Source organism: Euprymna scolopes, chromosome 26, assembly GCF_053919585.1.
Source record: "Euprymna scolopes isolate OS-2025 chromosome 26, ASM5391958v1, whole genome shotgun sequence".
Classification (NCBI taxonomy): Eukaryota; Metazoa; Mollusca; class Cephalopoda; order Sepiida; family Sepiolidae; genus Euprymna; species Euprymna scolopes.
This window is the reverse complement of record NC_136507.1, coordinates 102,952,114-102,976,933: the sequence shown is the minus strand read 5'-3', so window position 1 is coordinate 102,976,933 and position 24,820 is coordinate 102,952,114. Positions and strand designations below refer to the sequence as shown.

At 32.8% G+C, this 24,820-nt stretch overlaps 1 long non-coding RNA gene across 1 annotated transcript in view; it reads right to left on the bottom strand.

Moving 5' to 3' along the window:
* Nucleotides 1-24,556, bottom strand: part of LOC145248316 (uncharacterized) — a 45,671-nt gene extending 21,115 nt beyond the window's left edge. The window contains exon 1 of the long non-coding RNA XR_013863361.1: nucleotides 24,420-24,556. This is a non-coding gene — a long non-coding RNA (uncharacterized LOC145248316). The remainder of the gene's footprint in view (nucleotides 1-24,419) is intronic.
* Nucleotides 24,557-24,820: the final 264 nt, after the last annotated feature.

Below are 24,820 nucleotides of genomic sequence, written 5' to 3'. Positions count from 1 at the left end.
CAACTTTTCTTGTTCTCAGGGTTTTCCTTGAAAAAAAAAGAAAAAGAATAACACCCAAAAAAACAAAAATAAAAAAATTGTTTTAAATTTTTCTTGAAAAAAAAAAATCACAAAGAAAATTCCTTGAAAGTATTTATTTGACTTACCTCTAAACCTTTTCTCGGACAAAAAAATCTTTAACATTATTTATTTTAAAATATATATATATAGCAAAAAAAAAAGAAAAAATATTGTTATAACATTTTTCTTTACAAAAATAATAAAACTTAAAATTTAACGTAAGTTTTCTTGTCTTGTTATGCTTTCATCAGCGACGCTCGGCTTAATTTTCTTGGCGACGCTCGGCTTACTCCGGCTGTTGACGTGATGTTCTGGAGAAAGCCAGGCGGACTCTGAGGTTTTTTTGTTTTTTTTTACACAGGCATCACCACACTATCAAGGCCAAGAGGCCACTCGAGGATAAGGGTTAAAGAGTGTACAGTAGAAATTGGACAATATAGTAATCATTAGTAATGGAAATTCGGTACATTTGTTAACTTATATGGAACGGCTCATCAAGAACTTGTTTATGTTAGACTTGAAGACAACCATATTGTAGTCAGCCAGAAAGCAGGAAAACAGAAGACAATTCCACAGGCGTGCAGTTCTAAGAAAGAAGCTTTGTTCATGGAATCTACGTTTAGGTTTAGGCACAGATAAAGAGTTGGGGGGAATTATTGATAGTGTTTACAGCTAGACGAGTGTTTCTTGTGAAAGCTTGGTGAGGGGGGACCATAGACTGAAGCTCAGTCGAACACTTTCCATGAAAATTACGATACATCAGAGACAAGCTCGCAACATCTCTTCTGTGAGATAGAGGTTGCAGGGAAGAGAAAAGGACATCTCCTACGAGGCTACGAAGTCTATTTTGAACTCTATCAAGACAGGACAAGTCCTTTCTAGCAGCTCCTGCCCAGATGTGGCAACAGTATTCCATCCTTGGACGTACCTGGCTCTTATATAAATAGAGATTTGCATCAGAAGTGAGATATCTATTGGATCGTTAGAAAGATCCCACCATTTTTCCAGCGGCTTTGGCAACAGATTTGATGTACGTGTTCCATTTAAGATCAGGAGTAATGGTCAAGCCCAGAAGCTTGTCAAAACTTGAGGCCTCCTGAAGACGAGAGCCATTCATTTCAATTGATGCCAGATGTGGATCAGAATGTTGATGATGTTAAGAGAGAAGCTTGGTTTTAGATGCATTAAAAGTAACCAGCCACTCCCTTCCCCATTGAACCATGTGCTCAAGATCAGAGGAGAGAGAATCGGAGAGAACTTGGTCGTTTACTGTCTTAGATGTGCTACCATAAATGGTAGTGTCATCAGCATAAATGTGTACAACTGATGTAAGGATGTGATTTGGAAGATCATTAATGTAGATCAGGAAAAGAGTTGGGCCCAGGATGGACCCCTGAGGGACTCCAGCATTAATACTGTGAGCTTCTGATTTTTGCCCCTCAACTACTACTCTTATGAACCTTTCAGAAAGAAATGATTTAATAATTGAGAAGACATTTCCAGCTACACCATAGCTAGAGATCTTGTGAAGTAAACCTTTATGCCATACCCTATCAAAGGCCTTAGATATGTCAAGAGCAATTGCCCTAGAAAGGTTGCCTCTGTCGAGGGATTTGCTAATCCTATGCGATATAACTGTAAGCATATCTGCTGTAGATCTAGCAGAACAGAAACCATATTACGTATCACTAAGAAGGTTATTTTTGCTGAGATGTTTGATTACTTCTGTATGTAACACAGATTCCAGCAACTTACTCATGACGCATAGGAGACTTATTGGCCTGTACTGAGAGGGGGATGAGTGATCACCTGAATTCTTAAATACAGGGCATACTGATGAGATTTTCCAGGGTGATAGGAAGCCATTCTCCTTAAGACAGCGATTAAACAGTTTTGTAAGTATGGGCGCTAGTTCAGGTTGAAGTTTTTTGAGTACTATAATTGGAATACCGTCAGGGTCGGTTGCTTTACTGGAATCAAGGTTTTTGATTAGCTTGGCAACATCACATACAGATATATGTATATCACATAGCGTGTTTTCTGATACAGAAGGAAATATTGGGGGTTGGTGGCCTTGGTCGCAAAGGGTAGAATTAGCTGCAAAGTTCTTGGCAAAGAGTTTTGCTTTGGCTGATGCTGACGAGATTACCTCAGGTCCACTGATGATAGTTGGGATAGAGCACATGCTTCTGTTCAGGATTCTGTTTGCTATTTGCCAAAACTGGTGGGAACCAAGCCGCTGCTCAGCTACTTTGGACTTGACGGACTGAGCATACAACTCTCTTGCGTTCTTTATTACTTTCTTACAATGGTTGCTGGCAGTCCTGAAAGCAGCTTTAGTTTCCATACATCTATTACGTTGGAAGCAGTGGAAAAAGTGATTTCTGTGCGCAATAGCAGCAGCACATTCAGTTACGTCTGGATCACTCTCTGCATGAGTACATAAAATATTTTATGTACCAAAAACAGTTTTTTATGAAACTATTTTAGTTAAAACAATGTTGTAATAAAAATAATTTATTTAGAAAAAGGAACTGTCATTTAATATATATATATATATATATATATATATATATATATATATATATATATATATAAAAATAAATATTTTAGATTTAATGTTTTTATTAAAATATTTTATGTACAAGACAAGTTTCGTTTCGCTAATAACGTGTTGCTAACTTCAGTCTTTTGTTTACTTGTTATAGCAATTAGTAGTAGCAATAATATTTTATGAACAAAGACATCCGCGTCTCTCTCTCTCTCTCTCTCGCTCTCTCTCTGTCTCTCTGTCTCTTTCTGTCTGTGTCTCTCTCTCACTCTCTCAATAAACAGATGTAAAGAAAAATAAACAATGAAAAAAAAACAAATAACTGCTCAATTTTTTGTCCCCCGCCGGCCGAGAGATGTGTGTTATAGTTTTGTTTTATTATGGAATAACTTAAAATCAATTATTTCTTAACAACTTTTGAAAGATATAACCCTAAATTTTATAGAATTAAAAACAGACATAGCAGTGAGAACACGCTAATCGAATAGAACCTAGAGCGTTCGTAAATGTATTCCAAAATTAAATGTCTATTCCAGAATAAAATTTCAACCAATCAAATTTGCCGGAAAGAACACACACGCTATTGTATTAATATATAGATAATAATAATAATAATAATAATAATAATAATAATAATAATAATAATAATAACAACAAAAATAATAATAATAGTAGTAATAATAATAATAATAATAATAATAATAATAATAATAACAACAAAAATAATAATAATAATAATAATAATAATAATAATAATAATAATAATAATAATAAAAATCTCAACATGTATATAATTGATTTGATAATTAAAAATAGAAGGTAACTTAGGAAAAGGGTTTTGCTGGATCCAAAGTAGAGTTGGAGGCAAACTGACGGGCAAACATGTTAGCTTTCTCGGTTGCTGGGCAAACAACCTCCTGATTGTTGGATATTGGGTGAATTGTTGCCCATTATTTACTGTTGTAGATTTTCTGGTGGTTTTGGTATATCCTCTCTTAGCTGTCGCTACTTCTTTCTTACAATTACTTCTAGTTTCTATGAGAGTGAGATGATGATGATGATGATGATGATGATGATGCGCCCATTTTACTTATCAGATTCATTAGAATATATATTCCAAAATTCATAGTAATTCGTTCATTAGTTTAGGAGATTAGAAACATGTTTGAGGACGTGTTTGAGGACGTGTTCATTTCTAAATAATACATTTTTGAAAAAATAATGTGCCCATGTTACTCAACGAGTTGTTGAGAATATATTAAGAGGCATATTTGGTAAAAAAAGAACAAGGAAAAAGTGCTCAATACGTTAGTAGAGCTAAATATGTTTTTATTACTATTTTCAACCTTAACTTAATTCATTACAAGTTGTTTCAATAGATGGGGTAAAGACTACCCATACATATCTTCAAATGGTTTAAGTTAAAATAAATTATAAGGAAAAAATATTTTTTTTTTTACATATGGATATTAAAAACCAGAAGAGTGGGAGTAATGACCGATTTTTTTGGCTGCAGGGAATGTGGGGTTGCTCCTTAGTTACCATTGCTCCTTAGTTACCATTGCTCCCAAGTCTACTTTCAACTGGAGTGGTAATGTCTATTAGAACATCTGGTGTTATTGTAAGGGTGTCCGATGATACTGGCTTTCTCACCAAAAATGCAATAAGCATTGATATTATTGTTTTTTTCCCTTCTGTAAATTCAAAAACTAAAAAACATTTTTCTTCTACAAAAAAAAAACAAAAACAAAAATACAAACCAAACATCATGAATAAATATTTGAAGATATAAAGAACTTACAGCACAAAAACTTTTACTAAAATAACACGATTTGGCTTTAAATAACCTGGAAAAGGTTGATATGATAAAACAAAGCAACCAAACCAAACATAATGAATAAATATTTGAAGCATAAAACCTTTTTTCCAACATTATTGCATTCAACATTAAATAATCGGAAAAGGTTGATTTACTGTAAAAAAACAAAAAACAAAAAACGAAACAAAAACAACCAAACCAAACTCCATGAATAAATATTTGATCGCCCTAAATTCTCGACCCATAACTGAACGAGGTATTATAAAAAAGCTGGCTGGTTCAAACGGCAATTGAAGCACATGTTACCATGCGGAAAATCTATAGCAAACCCTACTCATCCCAATAGTTTACTTCTACTTGTGCAGTTGCCATTGCTCAAAGGCAGTATGTGTACCGCAGATTTAACCGACATAAATCCAGTTTAAACAGACAGAAGATTTTAGAACCTCAGAATAATTGTAAGAGAGAAATAGTGACAGCTAAGAGAGAATATTCTGAAACCACCAGAAAACGCATCGAAGCACAGAAATTAGGAAACCATGATTTTTGGAAAATTTACAACAGTGTAGTAAATAATGGGAAGACAACACTATCAAAACAAACATGAGGTTGTTTGCACGGCAACCGAGAAGGGTAACATGTTTGCCAGTCGGTTTGCCTCAAACTCCACTTCCTCCCTGATTTTCCTTTATGGACAGATGCCACACTAGATGATCTGAAAATCACCCCTTCTCAGGTGCATGGTATCATAAAAAAACCTAGGCACTTCGAAAGCATGTGGACCCGATCTCATCCTAGATGTGCTATTAAAAAAATGCTCTGCTGAGGTTGCTCCAGTTCTCTCCATACTTTACAATAAATTCCTTAACGAATTTTGTTTTCATCACTGCTGGAAAACTGCTTCTGTGGTACCTGTTTTCAAGAATTCTGGCGAAAGAACTGACCCATTAAATTATCACCTCATTAACCTCCTCCTGCTTTTTGCCAAAATATTTAAGTCCATAATTAATCAAGCTCTAGTCAATCACCTTACAGCTGCTAAACTTCTGACAGACCATCAGTATGGATCTAGACAACCCCGTTCCACAGCAGATATCCTAACTGTAATCTCTGGACAAGGCAGTAGAGGGTAGAGCAGTAGCCCTAGATATATCTAAGGCTTTTGACATGGTATAGCACGATGGTCTTTTTGGGAAAATCAGATCATATGGTATCACTGGAAGAATACATCATTAAATCCTTCTTAAGTAAGAGAAGAATCCAGGTTGTCCTCGAGAGTCGTACATCTAAGCAATATGATATAAATACAGGAGTATCTCAGGAGTCTATCCTTGGACCTTTATTATTCCTATTATTTATAAATGACCTCCCCGATACAAATTATCTCTGAGATGGGTACATTTGCTGATGACACCACACTCTATAACAGGCACGAGGGGAAAACAAATGAACACATATCTAAGGAAATGGCAGAAACACTAGAGAATGACCTCCAATCTTGTGGAATGGGGACAAAAATGGATGGTCACATTCAATGCTGCCAAGACTAAGCTTGTTTCCTTCAATAATTACAAGAAACCTTCTCTACCACCAATAGCAATGGCTAAAAAGCACATTACCTGAAAGTACTTCCTTTAAACTACTCGGCCTAATGTTCCCTGTGAACATGAGTTGGAACAGATACATTGAGATCATTGCTAAGGCTGCTGTGAAGAAGGTGGAGTATGTATGTATGGAGTATGTATGTATGTACGGAGTACTGTTGTCACATTTGGGCTGGTGCATTTGCTACTAGTCTCTTACTCCTGGACAGGGTTGAAAAGAAAGTCCCTAACCTGGTAGGCCCTGAACTGTCATCTAAGCTTCAGCCTTTGTCCCTTTGACGAAATATTGCATCCCTCTGCCTGTTCTACAAGTATTTTAACGGTGAATGCTCTGACAAACTCCATACACTTGTACCTCTTTAACGTAAATACCCCCAACAAACCCGACAAACAGCTAAATCCCACCTCTTCACAGTCAAGATTCTGCTTTCTGAACTGTACTGACATGCAGAAGTTCAAGTGTAATGTGAACAGACATCTTACTGCTCATCCCTCTTCATAATATCCTTGCAACTTATGTCCCCGATATTTCAAAGTGGCGTTGTGCCTTGTTTGGGGTGAAAATTGAAAAAAAAAAGGATATAAGGAACTTGTAACATAAAGACTGTTCCTCAAATTATTGGACTCAGAATTAAAAAGTTGATATGCCCTAGAATAAAACAACCAAACTCTATTGAGCAACAATCTATGGTTGACCATGTAAAAGCTTCACAACAAGCGCTGTTCTAGCTACCACCACTGCTAAGACGTTTCCTCTCTTTCTCTGTTTATCTAGAACCAAATGGAATTTTCCTGAATGGAGTTTCTTTCTCGCTCCTGGACAAGGTCCAAAAGAGAGTAACCAACCTAGTAGGTCCTGAACTGTCATCTAAGCTTCAGCCCTGTCCCACCGACGTAATGTCCCACTCCTACACAGTTGAGATCCATAGATGTAAGAAAGCCTTTTACTCTAATAACTTCTTTCCCAGAATTGCAGGACTTTGGAATTCTCTTCTGGGTTCCTACTTCCTCAACTGTACTGACATGCAGAAGTGAAAGTGTAATGTAAACAGACATCTTGCTGCTCAACTCCCTACATAGTACCCCTGCAACTTAGGTTCCTAATAGTAGCCCTCTACATCAAAGTGGCAACGTGCCTTGTTTGGGGTGAAAGTGTAATAAAAAAAAACAAAAACAAAAAAAACTTCCCATCCTTGGAACACAAACCCACAGTAATGCTTCACTGATAACTATAACATAGTCTTCTTCAAGTCTCATGGCAGCAAATATTTATTTAACTGTCCTCTTAAGTAATAAAAACTTGCAGTTGTCACTCATTAAAAAATATCAACACTCATCCTAGGCGGGTTGAACCAGCTTTCCTTGAAGAAGTAAGTTTCTAAGGAATATCAAATTCACATGCTGTCTCCAGATGCTCGCATATCTCCTTCAGGGGAGATAATGACATTATGTTTTTTGTTCATGCGAGGAGATGTCGACAGCCCCCTACATGCAGCGCCTGGTATTCCCAAAAGGTCACCCATCTAGTAGTAACCAGGTTCAATGTTGCTCAACTTCGATGGTTTAATGAGAATCAGTGCGTTAATGTGATTATGCCGTATACTTTCACTCATTGTTTTAAATCCTCTCATAGCATTGTTCTGCATCGAATTTACAATCTCCTTTACCTTTATTTTTAAGTGGCCTTTCGACTTTAACGAGCGGTGACTCATCATTATGAACAGAAATCATCTATTTTTCAATGAAATCAATTGAAAGTTTCCTCTCTAGTTGAACCGAGAGGAAACTTTCAATGCCCCCTCCCACAGTGACTTAATCCACAATACATTCTAGTCTACATTGCACTGTAAAGAACCTGCAGTTGATACTTATATTTAATGGCTTGAATTAAAGTTTAAAATGCAAAAGTCAAGTAACATGGTTTAATTGTGCTCTAAACAGAAACATTCATATCAAAGATTTTATATGCCTGGCCTTACTGCTTGTGCGGTGATAATGGCTTGAATTTAAATTTAAAATGAAAAAGCCAATATCATGGTGGAATTGTACTTTAGACAGAAACCTTCATTTCAAACACGCAGCTTTCATATCAAAGAATCTACTGTTGATTTTAGATGTCTGGCCTTTCGGCTTGTGTGATAATAAAACTTCTCAAATGCATTTGTTATGTTAAGCTGTGTAAGGTGTCAACTTTGATCAAAATCGCCTTCCCTTCTTTTATCTGATTATTTCGATTATCGATTATCGATTATTGATTATCGATTATTATCAAAGACATGCCGATACAAAACCCATCTAATTACACTGACAGACGCATAAAGTACCGTTGCGTGAAATTTCATAAAAATCGGCCCCGCTGTTTTCAAGTCCATAGGGAACGAACTCTCACACACATACACACACGCGCAACACATACACACATACACGCCCCCCCACGCACAATCAAATTTCTTTTATAGTAGAGACAGAGATGAAGTAGCCGTGTTTTCTTATTCTTTTTCAGATTCCATGAACAAAGTTTCTTTCTTAGAACTGCACTCGCGTGGAACTCTCTTCCATTTCCCTGCTTTCCAGCAATATGATCATCTTCAAGCCTAACATAAACAAGTTCTTGATGAGCCGTCCCCTTAAATAATTCAATTTACCAAATTTCCTCTACTAACGATTACTACGATATTGTCCCATTGACCACCGTGACTCATTAGCCCCTATCCTTGAATGGCTCTCGGGCCTTGATAAGTGGTAACTTCTTTTGTAAAAAAAGACATCCGCCATCGCCATTGTCTTTGTTTAAACAATAGAACGGACACACGAGGAGCAAAAGGTGTATGGTGTGTTTGCTATTTTCTTGAACGTTGCCTTGGTAACAACTGAAACAATTCAATATTTGCGATCAAGCTGAGGCTGATAGCAAACGCGACTGCCCCGTGGTAACTAATAGCCATGCATTATTCATTGGCTATTTCGACGACAAAGCCCCAAAGCCGTTCTGAACGAGATTAAATTTCTGTCATCAAAACAAAACAAGCTGGATTTATCCGAAGGTGATATTCAACTTGGCACAAAGACTTCACGTGCTTAGGGGCTGGAATTTCCTGGGTTTCTTCTGCTGCAAGAAGCTCGTGTTTCGACTGTAAAAAAGATGAGGATGTCAACGTATTTTGTTTACGTCTGCATTTAGAAAATTTATTGTATAGAAAACTCTATATTAGGAACTTTATCAGGTTTTTTTTTTCTTACACTTTGCAGGGAGGGAATTCCAAATTTTATCAGTGCAAAGAAAGAAGAGACAGGATCCCCAAAAAAGAGTCTCCAATATCAACCAAGCTCCAACGCTTGTCCAAACGCTGCATTCGTGTGCTTGTTTTACAAGTACTTTAATGAAATGTTAAACTTTTCTTTAGCTGTAGACATACATTCTGTTTTCTCTGGGTTTATTTCTAATTCTATCTCCTTTACATTCTTTGCTAATACATCAACAAAAACTCAAAGTTTATGTGTGCATTCATTAACAAAAGCGATGCCATCAGCGTAGGAGAGGTTGGAGAGGATTTGTCCCCTATAGAAACGCCGCTTTGGCAAGTCTTTTCTGTCTTAAGCATAACAGCAGCTAGTGCAACACAGAACAGTATGTGTGCAGCTAAATCACAGTTTAACCTAAACATGACTATTCACAGTAAACCAATCAAGCAGGTCACCCAATCCATTTATTTAGGGCATAAACTGACCTTCTCCAGTGATCACGAGATGACATTAAAACACAGAATCGGGTTGGGTTGAGCGGCTTTCTAAAAACACAGCACCATTCAAAAATCAAAACGGGTGCCGATAACTGTTAAAGTAAAAGTTTATTAAACTTATGTCCTCCCAGTAGTTTTATATGACGTTGATTGTATAACATGGACTAAACAATTAGCCAATCGCATTGAGATGTTTTAAAATCACGTAATGTGTTTCATTGCAAGACATCACCTGATCGAAAAACAAACAAACAAACAAAATATCCACCCTCCGTCAAACTATTTCCCTACCCTTTCTATTTGATAAAAGTAAAAGTAAAATTCTTAAACTTTTTGGCCATCTCAAACGATCAATCACTGGCCTGTCAAAGTTATGCCTTGAGGGTATCTTAGAAGGCAAAAGAGGCAGAAGAAATTTGAAATTTTACATAAAGTGTATTCAGACATAGGGCAAGCTTTTTAATCGGTTTTTGGCCGAAAATTTGTCTGCCAAGGGGTCAAAGATCCAAAGATTTGACCTTTGCAGGCTCTAGCAAACTATTCAGCCAATTTTGGGTCTAAACATTTGAAATTTTACATAAACGATATTCAGATATGTAGCGAGCTTTTGGGCAAAAATTTGGCTACTAAGAGGTCAAAGTTGAAAGAATAAACATTTACAGACTCTACGAAACTCCTCTGCCAATTTTGGGGGTAAACACTTGAAATTTTAGATATAGGTTACCTGGACATGAGTCAAACTTTTTAATATATATATACAAATGGACATAAAGTTATGAACAATACATAGGGCCGAGCAAAGCAAATATATCTATCTATCTATCTATCTATCTATCTATCTATCTATCTATCTATCTATATATATCTATATATATATATATATATATATATATATATATATATATATATATATGAATCTCAATAAAAGCTCAATATATATATATATATATATATATATATATATATATATATATACTAGCAAAAGTACCCGTCGTTGACTGGGTTCAAAAACAGCCTACAGAAAATGGACTCTGATTTATGAAAGTATGATAGGTTATGAAATGGAAGGGTTGTAAAGAGATAGCTTCGAATTTGGGGGTATCAAAACCAAAGCAAAATATGATGAAAGTAAAAATAAAATAGATAAACCCCATAATTTATTATACCATACCTGTTCACACTGAAACACTTATCACAATATGGACCTATATTAAAAAACCTTGTTAAATTTTGTGACATATTTCCATTCTATGGAGGTCAGGCGCGAACGAACACCCCATAATTTTATTATACCATATTTCTTCAAACTGAAACATAATTATCAAAGCATACTTATGCAGAAAGATATGAAAAGTCTTTATTAAAGTTTGTGCCTATTTCCATTCTATGGAAGCCAGGCGCGAACGCAGACCCCACAATTTTATTATATCATCCCTATTTAAGTTAAAACATACTTATAAAAGTATTATTATGTACATCTATATCAAAAACACTTATAAACGACCAGGCGCGTACGCAGACCCCACAATTTTAATGAATCATCATTATGCCAGATCAAACATACCCATTCCTGTGTCTCAATACATCTATCATTATATGTGATCAGTTTTCTATAATAGTCAACCCAACCATATAGTAGCCTATTCGTGACCAGACACACACACACACTGACGTTCAGCTTTACATTATATATATATATATATATATATATATATATATATATATATATATATTTATATATATATTTATATATATATATATATAATGAAAATTACAATTGAATTTACCAAAATGATCCAAGATGGTAAAATTAAAGTATATTATAAATATTAAAGAATTAATATTTATAAAATATATAGATATAAATAAATTAATTAATAAATAAATTAATTAATAAATAATTAATATTTATAAAATATATAGATATAAAAGCTCGATAAAACCAAATAGGAAATAGAGCTTATAATATGAGTAAACAGTTAATAAAATATGTTAAAAAACACTTTGAAATGAGTTAAAAACATATTTAATCTGAAAAGGAAACACTAGATAAATGGATAGTCCTTAATCCGCGGAGTTTCGAAGAAATACTCTCCTTCTCATCAGAGGGTAGGAATTAGCAAAATGCGGGATCGAATTTTGCATACAGAAGTATTTGATGAAACAACAAGTAAGTCAAAGATCTTACTTGAAAACAAAGTTAAGCAGAGGGAATATGGTAAAGAAAAAGGTGATTACACATGAATGGATAGTCTGGTGGAAGATAAAAAAATCCAGTGACGGTAAAATCCAAATGTAAAACTTCAAGAAAGTTAAAAGAATTTCCATTTGTACAAGTGAAATCCAAGGAAATCCCGTAATTGGAAGAAGATGGTCCATAATAATCCAAAGGCAGAAATCCATGGAATAATTCACAAAAATGTGTACAAGGAAAAAAATAATATTAATAAAAGGAAAATAAGACGTGCTTTTCACTCTACTTCCGAGACATAACTATAAATAAAAAAGATCTGGGAAGAGAAAGGAGAGAAAAAAATGATAAAGTTAAATATAAAATATAAAATAAAGGGAAACAAAAGTCAAAATGACCCAGACAGGAAATGTTAAAGGCGCGAAAATATATATAGGGCAAAATAATATAGGTCAACTGAAATGTACAGGTCATCACTTAAAAAATGTTAGCAAGAGTTGTTAAACGACACTAAAATAAAAATAAAAAAGGAAAATAAAAATAAATAAATAAATATATAATAAATAAATAGAAAATAAAGAATAAATAAATAAATAAATAAAATATAATAAAAAATAAAATATAAAATATAATATATAATATAAAATAAAATAAAATAAGAATAAAAATAAAAAAATAAAAATTATTTAAGGGGAGAAGATGGCCAGTATCTGCAATTTCAGGAAAAAAAGAAGGTAAATTTATTCATATAGTAAAATACTCTCAATTTTTGAATTTTGTAATCATGCCCATAAGTGAAGTAAGTAGCAAATACGATGAAACAAGCACAACAATATATTAATATATAAAAACAAAGTAATAATATTATAGCCACAAAATATATATAAAATAGAAGAAATTAAGCCCAGTTAGCTTCCTTATACCTTAATATAAAAATAAAATATAAGTAATAAAATATATTTATAGCAAGTTAATAGAAGAAAAATAAATAAAGTTAAGCACAGTTATCTCTCTTACACCATAAATTACCCAAATTTGACTGCAGTACTATAAAAAGATAAATTTTTGGCTGCGTCGCTATTATTAAGAAACAAATGAATAAATAAACAAAATACATTATCATAATAGGATAATAAATTTAACGAATATAATATTTTCTAATTAAAAAATAAATAAAGAAATAAATATCATCACAAATAATATAACAAAAAAGTAATAATAAATAATTTTTTTTTCTCCAAGTTACCTATACAATTAACTAATCATTTCTGCCTGCGATACTAGCCTCTTGCTGTGGTCCTAGTCTCTTTCACCATTTTGGATAATGCTCTTGTTTTCTTTTTGAAAAGGGGAGGTATTTTACTCCCGAAATTAATCACAGTTCCATACTACCAACGGACTTTATGTACTCCCGACTTGCCTGCAACTCGGTTTGCTGATGATTATATAGTGAGAAGAGGTATAAATTATTAGACACGTCTCTCGAACACACACGTCTATTTGTTTGTTTGTTTTCCTTCCTTTCCTTTTTTTTTACACAGTGATCACCACTTATCAAGGCCCGGAAGCCACTCAGGGATAAGGGTTATTGCAAGTACATTACGTTAGTGTGAAGATTTGATGAAGTGTTTACTTAAGGGGGCGGTTCATTAGGAATTTGTTAACGTTGGACTTGAACACATCCAAGTTGTAGTCCGGTGGGAAGCAGGCAGATCTTTTCGCATTGCTCTCGGCTTTTCAAACTTACACACACACACACACACACACACACACACACACACACACACACACACACACACACACACACACACACACACACACACACACACACATGTATACTGAAATTTTGAAATACTTTCAGTGTACAGATTGTAAAGACTTGGTTTTATAATATTAAATTGATTGATTGATTGTATAATATTGAATTTTGCACCTCCTTTTCAGCTAGCGTTAAAATATACTTCTCAATTTTAAGCTTTTATTAACGATGCCCCCTTTTGTTCACTGTCTTTCGCTGTTTTTTTTTTCTCTTTTTCGCTGTTTTAAGGCCTAACTTTCAACCGGATCTAAATGTCTGGGTCAGTTTGACCTAAATAACCGAACTACCATTATAAACTATTCTACATAGTATTGTATATTTCATTTATCTTTTAATTTTTGGTAGTTCCATACAGAGTTTTTTTCTCCTCTAGTAGTGGCCTATATTCTGTTGTGATTTTAATAATACTCTTTATATATTAATTTAAAATATATTAATCGCATGAGAACATTTTCAGTAAACATTATCAAAACAATTTCTTCCAAAAAATATTCCGTATGGTACGCTTGTGGAATTGTTACAATCAGCAATAAATTTTACCTTATCGCGTCTCATGGATTTCTTTAAATTTATTTTTTTTACGCATGCCCCCCCCCCCCAACAAGGCATATTGCCACTTGGACGCAAGTACCATGCCTAGGCAAGATTAACAAGATGTTGGTTTATGTTACATTTAAACTTCTTCATATCAGTATAGTCAGGGAAGCAGGTAACAGAAAGAGAATTCTAAAGTCTAGCTATTCGAGAGGAAAAACTATTATAGTAGAAACCTTTCTGGCACTTAGGGACCGCAACAGTGAATGGGGTGTGATTTTGTTGCTAAGCGGGTTTGTCCGGGATATGTATATCGAGGGGTACAAGTGCAATGCGTTCATCAGAGCACATTCCATTAAAATACTTATTAAACAGACTCAGGGATGCAACATTGTGGCGATGGGACAGAGGTTGGAGCTTATTTGACAAAGTGGAATTGATTAGATTGGAGGTTCTTTATTGGACCCCATCTAAGAGGAAGAGACTAGTAGTAGATGCACCAGCCAGATCTGGCAAGAATACTTCATACATTCGCGAATGATGGCTTCGTAGAGGTACAATATATTTGTTCTATTTATGGTTACTTTGGAATTTTAAAAACTCTCCAATTGATTCTGGATTATACCTTTATTCATTGCGTTGGATTTTCGATTGTGCATTTTTTCTGCATTTTCGCCATGAAATATCCTTTATTTAATCTTTGTTTCTTTTAGGCTTTTATCCAAGCTTTCTAGCAAAATTCACGACTGCTTACAAATTATGTTTTGCTAAAATAATTTCTTCTGATGAGATGAGACATTTGATGTAAATCAATAGATTCATATATATACGACGAATATTGGCTGAAGAGAGCTTGATAAGGATACTTTAAACGGGCCTTATTATCGGGCTTGAAACCGACGGTACCAATGATCTGTCTCAACTAACAACTTTCTGTACACAAAATAAATATATATATATATATATATATATATATATATATATATATATAAATTACAATTAAATTTACCAAAATGATCCAAGATGGTAAAACTAAGTAAAGTATATTATAAATATTAAAGAATTTATATTTATAAAGTAATCTCAACCAGATGTAAAAGCTCGATAAAACCAAGTAGGAGATAGAGCTTATAATAACGGATTTCGACCTTTTGGATTATTTTGGACCATCTCTCAATTACGCGATTTCCTTGAATTTTACTTGTGCGAATGGAAAATTAAATACACTTTCTTGGACTTACATTTTTGGATTTTACCGTCATTGAATACTTTACCTTTCACCTGACTATCCATTCACGTGAAATCACCTTTTTCTTCGCCATACTCCATCTGCTCCACTTTTTGTTATCAAGTAAGATCTTTGACTTACTTGCAGTTTCATCAAATATACAAAATCCGATCCCGCAGTTTGCTAATTTCCTACCCTCTGATGAGAAGGAAAGTATTTCTTCGAAACTCCGCAGATTAAGGACTATCCACTTATTAAGTGTTTCCTTTTCAGATTAAATATGTTTTTAACTCTTTTTCAAAGTGTTTTAACATGTTTTATTAACTATTTGCTCTTATTATATATATATATATATATATATATATATATATATATATATATATATATATATGGTTAAAACGGCAGTTTTAGTCATTTAGAACAGCTTTAAAGCTTAACCCTTCACTCATTTTTCAACCAAATTTCAAACAATTACTACAGTTTATAGATCACCTTTTCTCAGCTATATTGTTAAAACGTAATTTCCAATTTTCGTTCAGTAAAACGAAAGTTATGATGAATTTACTGGTGGTCAAAATCATAAAAAAACATAAGGAGGTGAGCGAAGTTTTTTGTGACTGGTTTCTATAGCAACAACGTTGCTTCAGCGAATACTGTTGCTACCAATTCACTGCTCTCGCGAAAAGTGAAGTAACAAGTGAAACAGAGAGAATGAAAGGGGGATTTTATTGAAAACAGATGAGTTCCGTACATTGTTATTACATATTTGAATGTTATGTTTATGGGGGCAAAAAAATTAGACTGAAATTAAACAAAGAACAAGTGAATTTACTTGAAGCCTAGAAAAATCATGGATTACAATAGAAAATGCCAACATGAAAAATAATACGGTTAAGCTTAAACATGGAAAAGTAAAGGACTAGTTGTTACAAATGGAAAAGGACAAAATATTCTAGTAAAATTATAGTAAATTTATAAATGTTATATGTTTATGGGAAAACATATTTATTTAATCATATTTACCCTTTTATTTATACCAGTCCTTTAATTTACGAAACTCAATGTAACTACAGAGCATATACAAAATAAATGACAAAAAACTCAAACATGGCATAAACCATGGAAAAATAATTGCAACTTTTCTTCCAATTTCGAATTTTGTAATCATGCGTATATTCCTTTATTTTTCGGATTTTGTAATCATGCCTATATTCCTTTATTTTTCGGATTTTGTAATCATGCCTATATTCTTTTATTTTTCGGATTTTGTAATATTGCCTATATTCCTTTATTTTTCGGATTTTGTAATCATGCCTATATTCCTTTATTTTTCGGATTTTGTAATCATGCCTATATTCCTTTATTTTTCGGATTTTGTAATCATGCCTATATTCTTTTATTTTTCGGATTTTGTAATCATGCCTATATTCTTTATTTTTCGGATTTTGTAATCATGCCTATACTCCTTTATTTTTCGGATTTTGTAATCATGCCTATATTCTTTATTTTTCGGATTTTGTAATCATGCCTATATTTTTTATTTTTAGGATTTTGTAATCATGCCTATATTCTTTATTTTTCGGATTTTGTAATCATTCCTATATTCCTTTATTTTTCGGATTTTGTAATCATGCCTATATTCTTTTATTTTTCGGATTTTGTAATATTGCCTACATTCTTTTATTTTTCGGATTTTGTAATCATGCCTATATTCTTTTTTTTTCGGATTTTGTAATCAAGCCTATATTCCTTTATTTTTCGGATTTTGTAATGTCTATATTCCTTTATTTTTCGGATTTTGTAATCATGCCTATATTCTTTATTTTTCGGATTTTGTAATCAAGCCTATATTCCTTTATTTTTCGGATTTTGTAATGTCTATATTCCTTTATTTTTCGGATTTTGTAATCATGCCTATATTCTTTATTTTTCGGATTTTGTAATCATGCCTATATTCTTTTATTTTTCGGATTTTGTAATCATGCCTATATTCTTTATTTTTCGGATTTTGTAATCATGCCTATATTCCTTTATTTTTCGGATTTTGTAATCATGCCTATATTCCTTTATTTTTCGGATTTTGTAATCATGCCTATATTCCTTTATTTTTCGGATTTTGTAATCATGCCTATATTCTTTTATTTTTCGGATTTTGTAATCAAGCCTATATTCCTTTATTTTTCGGATTTTGTAATCCTGCCTATATTCCTTTATTTTTCGGATTTTGTAATGTCTATATTCCTTTATTTTTCGGATTTTGTAATCATGCCTATATTCTTTTATTTTTCGGATTTTGTAATCAAGCCTATATTCCTTTATTTTTCGGATTTTGTAATCCTGCCTATATTCCTTTATTTTTCGGATTTTGTAATCAAGCCTATATTCCTTTATTTTTCGGATTTTGTAATCATGCCTATATTCTTTATTTTTCGGATTTTGTAATCATGCCTATATTCTTTTATTTTTCGGATTTTGTAATCATGCCTATATTCTTTATTTTTCGGATTTTGTAATCATGCCTATACTCCTTTATTTTTCGGATTTTGTAATCATGCCTATATTCCTTTATTTTTCGGATTTTGTAATCATGCCTATATTCTTTTATTTCTCGGATTTTGTAGTCAAGCCTATATTTCTTTATTTTTCGGATTTTGTAATCCTGCCTATATTCCTTTATTTTTCGGATTTTGTAATCATGCGTATATTCCTTTATTTTTCGGATTTTGTAATCAAGCCTATATTCCTTTATTTTTCGGATTTTGTAATATTGCCTATATTCCTTCATTTGTCGGATTTTGTAATCATGCTTATATTCTTTTATTTCTCGGATTTTGTAATCAAGCCTATATTCCTTTATTTTTCGGATTTTGTAATCATGCTTATATTCTTTTATTTTTCGGATTTTGTAATCAAGCCTATATTCCTTTATTTTTCGGATTTTGTAATCAAGCCTATATTCCTTTATTTTTCGGATTTTGTAATCAAGTCTATATTCCTTTATTTGTCGGATTTTGTAATATTGCCTATATTCTTTTATTTTTCGGATTTTGTAATCGTGCCTATATTATTTTATTTTTCGGATTTTGTAATCAAGCCTATATTCTTTTATTTTTCGGATTTTGTAATCAAGCCTATATTCCTTTATTTTTCGGATTTTGTAATCATGCTTATATTCTTTTATTTTTCGGATTTTTTGATCATTCCTATATTCCTTTATTTTTCGGATTTTGTAATCATGCCTATATTCCTTCATTTTTCGGATTTTGTAATCATTCCTATATTCTTTTATTTTTCGGATTTTGTAATCAAGCCTATATTCCTTTATTTTTCGGATTTTGTAATCAAGCCTATATTCCTTTATTTGTCGGATTTTGTAATCAAGCCTATATTCCTTTATTTTTCGGATTTTGTAATCAAACCTATATTCCTTTATTTTTCGGATTTTGTAATCAAGACTATATTCCTTTATTTTTCGGATTTTGTAATCATGCCTATATTCTTTTATTTTTCGGATTTTGTAATCAAGCCTATATTCCTTAATTTTTCGGATTTTGTAATCAAGCCTATATTCCTTTATTTTTCGGATTTTGTAATCCTGCCTATATTCCTTTATTTTTCGGATTTTGTAATCATGCCTATATTCCTTTATTTTTCGGATTTTGTAATGTCTATATTCCTTTATTTTTCGAATTTTGTAATCATGCCTATATTCTTTATTTTTCGGATTTTGTAATCATGCCTATATTATTTTATTTTTCGGATTTTGTAATCATGCCTATATTCTTTATTTTTCGGATTTTGTAATCATGCCTATATTCCTTTATTTTTCGGATTTTGTAATCATGCCTATATTCCTTTATTTTTCGGATTTTGTAATCATGCCTATATTCTTTTATTTCTCGGATTTTGTAGTCAAGCCTATATTCCTTTATTTTTCGGATTTTGTAATCCTGCCTATATTCCTTTATTTTTCGAATTTTGTAATCATGCGTATATTCCTTTATTTTTCGGATTTTGTAATCAAGCCTATATTCCTTTATTTTTCGGATTTTGTAATATTGCCTATATTCCTTCATTTGTCGGATTTTGTAATCATGCCTATATTCTTTTATTTCTCGGATTTTGTAATCAAGCCTATATTCCTTTATTTTTCGGATTTTGTAATCATGCTTATATTCTTTTATTTTTCGGATTTTGTAATCAAGCCTATATTCCTTTATTTTTCGGATTTTGTAATCAAGCCTATATTCCTTTATTTTTCGGATTTTGTAATATTGCCTATATTATTTTATTTTTCGGATTTTTTAATCGTGCCTATATTATTTTATTTTTCGGATTTTGTAATCAAGCCTATATTCTTTTATTTTTCGGATTTTGTAATCAAGCCTATATTCTTTTATTTTTCGGATTTTTTAATCATTCCTATATTCCTTTATTTTTCGGATTTTGTAATCATGCCTATATTCCTTCATTTTTCAGATTTTGTAATCATTCCTATATTCTTTTATTTTTCGGATTTTGTAGTCAAGCCTATATTCCTTTATTTTTCGGATTTTGTAATCATGCCTATATTCTTTTATTTTTCGGATTTTGTAATCCTGCCTATATTCCTTTATTTTTCGGATTTTGTAATCATGCCTATATTCCTTTATTTTTCGGATTTTGTAATGTCTATATTCCTTTATTTTTCGAATTTTCTAATCATGCCTATATTCTTTATTTTTCGGATTTTGTAATCATGCCTATATTATTTTATTTTTCGGATTTTGTAATCATGCCTATATTCTTTATTTTTCGGATTTTGTAATCATGCCTATATTCCTTTATTTTTCGGATTTTGTAATCCTGCCTATATTCCTTTATTTTTCGGATTTTGTAATCATGCGTATATTCCTTTATTTTTCGGATTTTGTAATCAAGCCTATATTCCTTTATTTTTCGGATTTTGTAATATTGCCTATATTCCTTCATTTGTCGGATTTTGTAATCATGCTTATATTCTTTTATTTCTCGGATTTTGTAATCAAGCCTATATTCCTTTATTTTTCGGATTTTGTAATCATGCTTATATTCTTTTATTTTTCGGATTTTGTAATCAAGCCTATATTCCTTTATTTTTCGGATTTTGTAATCAAGCCTATATTCCTTTATTTGTCGGATTTTGTAATATTGCCTCTATTCTTTTATTTTTCGGATTTTGTAATCGTGCCTATATTATTTTATTTTTCGGATTTTTTAATCAAGCCTATATTCTTTTATTTTTCGGATTTTGTAATCATGCCTATATTTCTTTATTTTTCGGATTTTGTAATCATGCCTATATTCTTTTATTTTTCGGATTTTTTAATCATTCCTGTATTCCTTTATTTTTCGGATTTTGTAATCATGCCTATATTCCTTCATTTTTCGGATTTTGTAATCATTCCTATATTCTTTTATTTTTCGGATTTTGTAATCAAGCCTATATTCCTTTATTTTTCGGATTTTGTTATCATGCCTATATTCCTTTATTTCTCGGATTTTGTAATCAAGCCTATATTCCTTAATTTTTCGGATTTTGTAATCATGCCTATATTCTTTTATTTTTCGGATTTTGTAATCATTCCTGTATTCTTTTATTTTTCGGATTTTGTAATCAAGCCTATATTCCTTTATTTTTCGGATTTTATAATCGTGCCTATATTTCTTTATTTTTCGGATTTTGTAATCATTCCTATATTCCTTTATTTTTCGGATTCTGTAATCATTCCTATATTCCTTTATTTTTCGGATTTTGTAATATTGCCTATATTCCTTTATTTTTCGGATTTTGTAATCATTCCTATATTCCTTTATTTTTCGGATTCTGTAATCATTCCTATATTCCTTTATTTTTCGGATTTTGTAATCATGCCTATACTCCTTTATTTTTCGGATTTTGTAATCATACCTATATTCCTTTATTTTTCGGATTTTGTAATCATGCCTATATTCCTTAATTTTTCGGATTTTGTAATCATGCCTATATTCTTTTATTTTCTTTTTATGATAAGTTCTTTTTGTTCGGATGAGTTAAGGGTGGAATATATTCAAAAAATGATATTAGAATTACATGAATAATCTTGTGCTACAAAACAGGTGATGTCAAGAATTGTGCATTTTAACGTACTTAAAGAAATAAACGGTAAAATTGTTAACATTTTGATATTTGGAATGTAGATTTTTGTCCTTTATAAGTAGAAACGTTGCGAGCCTGTTACTGCTCTATTGTTATTTTCATGGCAAGTGCTCGACTGAACTTTAATCTAGGGTTCCGTCTTAATAAGCATCACAAAAATACTCGACTAGCTACAACCACTATAAACGATTTCCCTCACTTTCTATCTGCTTAAATCTAAACGCAGATTCCATGGACAAAGCTCCTTTCACACAACTTCCCGCTTGTGGAACACTGTTCCACTGTCCTGCTTCCGAGTTGAATACAACATGGTAACTTTCAAATCCAATGTAAACAAATTCTTGTTGAGCCGTCTCCATAAATAATCAAATTCTACCCAATTTCCACCATTTACGATTATTACACTACCTCCTTACATTTATTGGCCCTTATCATTGAGTGGCCTTCGGGCCTTGATAAGTGGTGACACCCAAGTAAAAAAAAAATGCTGTCCACATAGACTATCCAAGGTCTTTTGGGTCGCGGGTTTACTATGTTTTCTGTTAATGGATCCTACTTTATGACGTCATGAATGATGTTTTCAACCATTTGTAGCGGATGAAGTAATCCCTTTATGATATCTTTCCTGTTTTAGTCTATAAATTTGTCTGTTGTGATGCGTATGGAAATAAAGTATTTATTTTCATAAAAACATACACACCGGATGTTTTTGTAGAAAAATGTAGCACAAGACCCCAAAATAGGGGAGGGAATCATTGTCTAAGCTAACCATGCTAGCATAGCTAGTTTCTACTTACACTCTTCTCCCACCACAATACAACATTCACACTATATATCCATCACTGTATACAATCCCTATAAGAACTCATCACGTGACTAACCTATTTTCAAATATGCCATGGGGGTTTTCGAGAATGAAAACGATATTTACAATGAATAAAAACAGAGTTAGTAAAAAGACGTCCCCCATTATCAAACTATTGCAGAGACACTAATTTGCCACTTGAAAAGGGAGGGAGCGGAACCGAACGCCTTATTGAATGCCGTTTATAAACATTTGGCAAAAGGAACCCGCACCTTTGGCAAGTCGAGTGATCTGTCACCTAATTGTGGATCCAAAGGGGGATTAAACATAAATAAATGGGGATGGGAAAAACAAACTAAAAGCGAGTCCTAATAATCACTTTTATATATTAGCTATTAGTTATGAACTTAAAATATCCAGAAAACTGAACGCTAGCTTAAACTAAAAAACAGTCAATGTTAGTTTTTAATCCTAATATCTACCATTATTTTCATGGCAAGTGCTCGACTGAACTTCAATCTATGGTCCCTCCTTATCAAACTTTCATAAAAAACACTCGACTAGCTACAAATACTATTTGTTTGTGCCTAAATCTAAACTTAGATTCCATGAACAAAGTTTCTTTCCCGGAACTGCGCGCCTGTCGAACGCTGTTATGCTAGCCTGCTTCCTGGTTGAATACAACATGGTAGACTTCAAATCTAATGTAAACAAGTTCTTTTTGAGCTGTCCCCATACAGAATCAAATTCTACCCAATGTACACCATTAAGGATTACTAGACTACCACTTTACATTCATTAACTCTTATCCTCGAGTGCTCTTCGAGCCTTGATAAGTGGTGACTCTCAAGTAAAAAACGAAATTGAAAAAAAAAAAAGTCCTCATGCCTAAGGCACGTCCAAATACCACTCAAGTCTTGGCTCACTTGCACAACAGACATATGCCACAGTCACCCACTTTTTAATAAAGCCAGACGGAGAGGAGCAGAGGTCTCGCCTCTGTAGACCACTTTTATTCTTTTCGTCCAGATCACGCCTTTCATAACTAGCAAGGTTAAAAATATATACTTTTAATCTTATCAGTTGTCAAAGTCCAGTTGTTGTAAATGTTAATAGGTCCCAAGCTGAAAGACAACATACCTAGGATTCAGATGATGAGACCTGCAACGAACTCACTCAAAGTTCAAGATTTGAATTTGGTTGCCAAGAATAATAAGTGGTAAAAACAAGAATGGGTATTCTTAAGATGCATTCAATCTGTACATTTAGTAATGAAGACGTTATTTCAAACTTAAACAATGATCTGATAATATAAGACATTTTTAACTAATCACCTAAAAATAAAAGTTAGTAAGGAGAATAACTCATAATTTCTTTACTAACAGAATGTGATTTGTCTCCCTCACAACTAAAATTTTATTTCTTTTTCTCTACAGGGTTAAACGATAAATTTGTCACCATAGAAAAGACGACATGATTCCAGTTCTATTTGATGAAAACCGGTTTTCCTTTTTTGTTGTAGCCCATCTACTAGTTGGTCAGTTGTGTACAAATCCCAAGAACGATAGGAGCCTTCTATCATGTCTGAAAGTGACACAATGTTCAACAAGTGAGATCGGAGAAGTGCCACTGTACAACTCATGCTCTCTACCTATCTAAGTTATTCTCACAACTGGAGATTTTGAATACAGTTTCTTCTTAGCTTGTCCAATCAGAAACTAACTCCCAGTCACGTGACCGAGTTTATAAAAGTTTAAACTAGCAACATACCTTCTCTCTCTCTCTCTCTCTCTCTCTCTCTCTCTCTCTCTTTCTTCCTAGATCTTGGACTGACAACAAATTCACTTGGAACGGACTTGCCCCCCCCCCACACACCCTCCAACTTCTCTCTTGGGAGTCAACAGAACTTACCTGGCCTTCGGGCCTGGGGGTCGACCAAGACGTGAATACAAACAAGTCAACATGGCTACCTCCACACACGGGATTCAATGCGGTACATACCCAAACTTTCTTTCTCACCTTACAGTACTGTTTTAAAATAAAGCTGTAGTGTTGTTTTTTTTGGGGCGACACTTTTATCGTTCCATCCGGTACTTCATTAGGTTAATACAGTTACTCTTATCATAATTGCCACCATTTACCCTATTTTGTAGTTTTTAAATTAGTGATAATTATCTGTGCGGAACAATCCTATATTGACCATATTCCTGCCTTCAATGTAATAATTGTCCGTCCTTGATTATAAATGATCTTGCTTTTTTTTCTACAAACTTTATTTATGCAGAATAAAACTTAAACAAGCTGAGCATGCG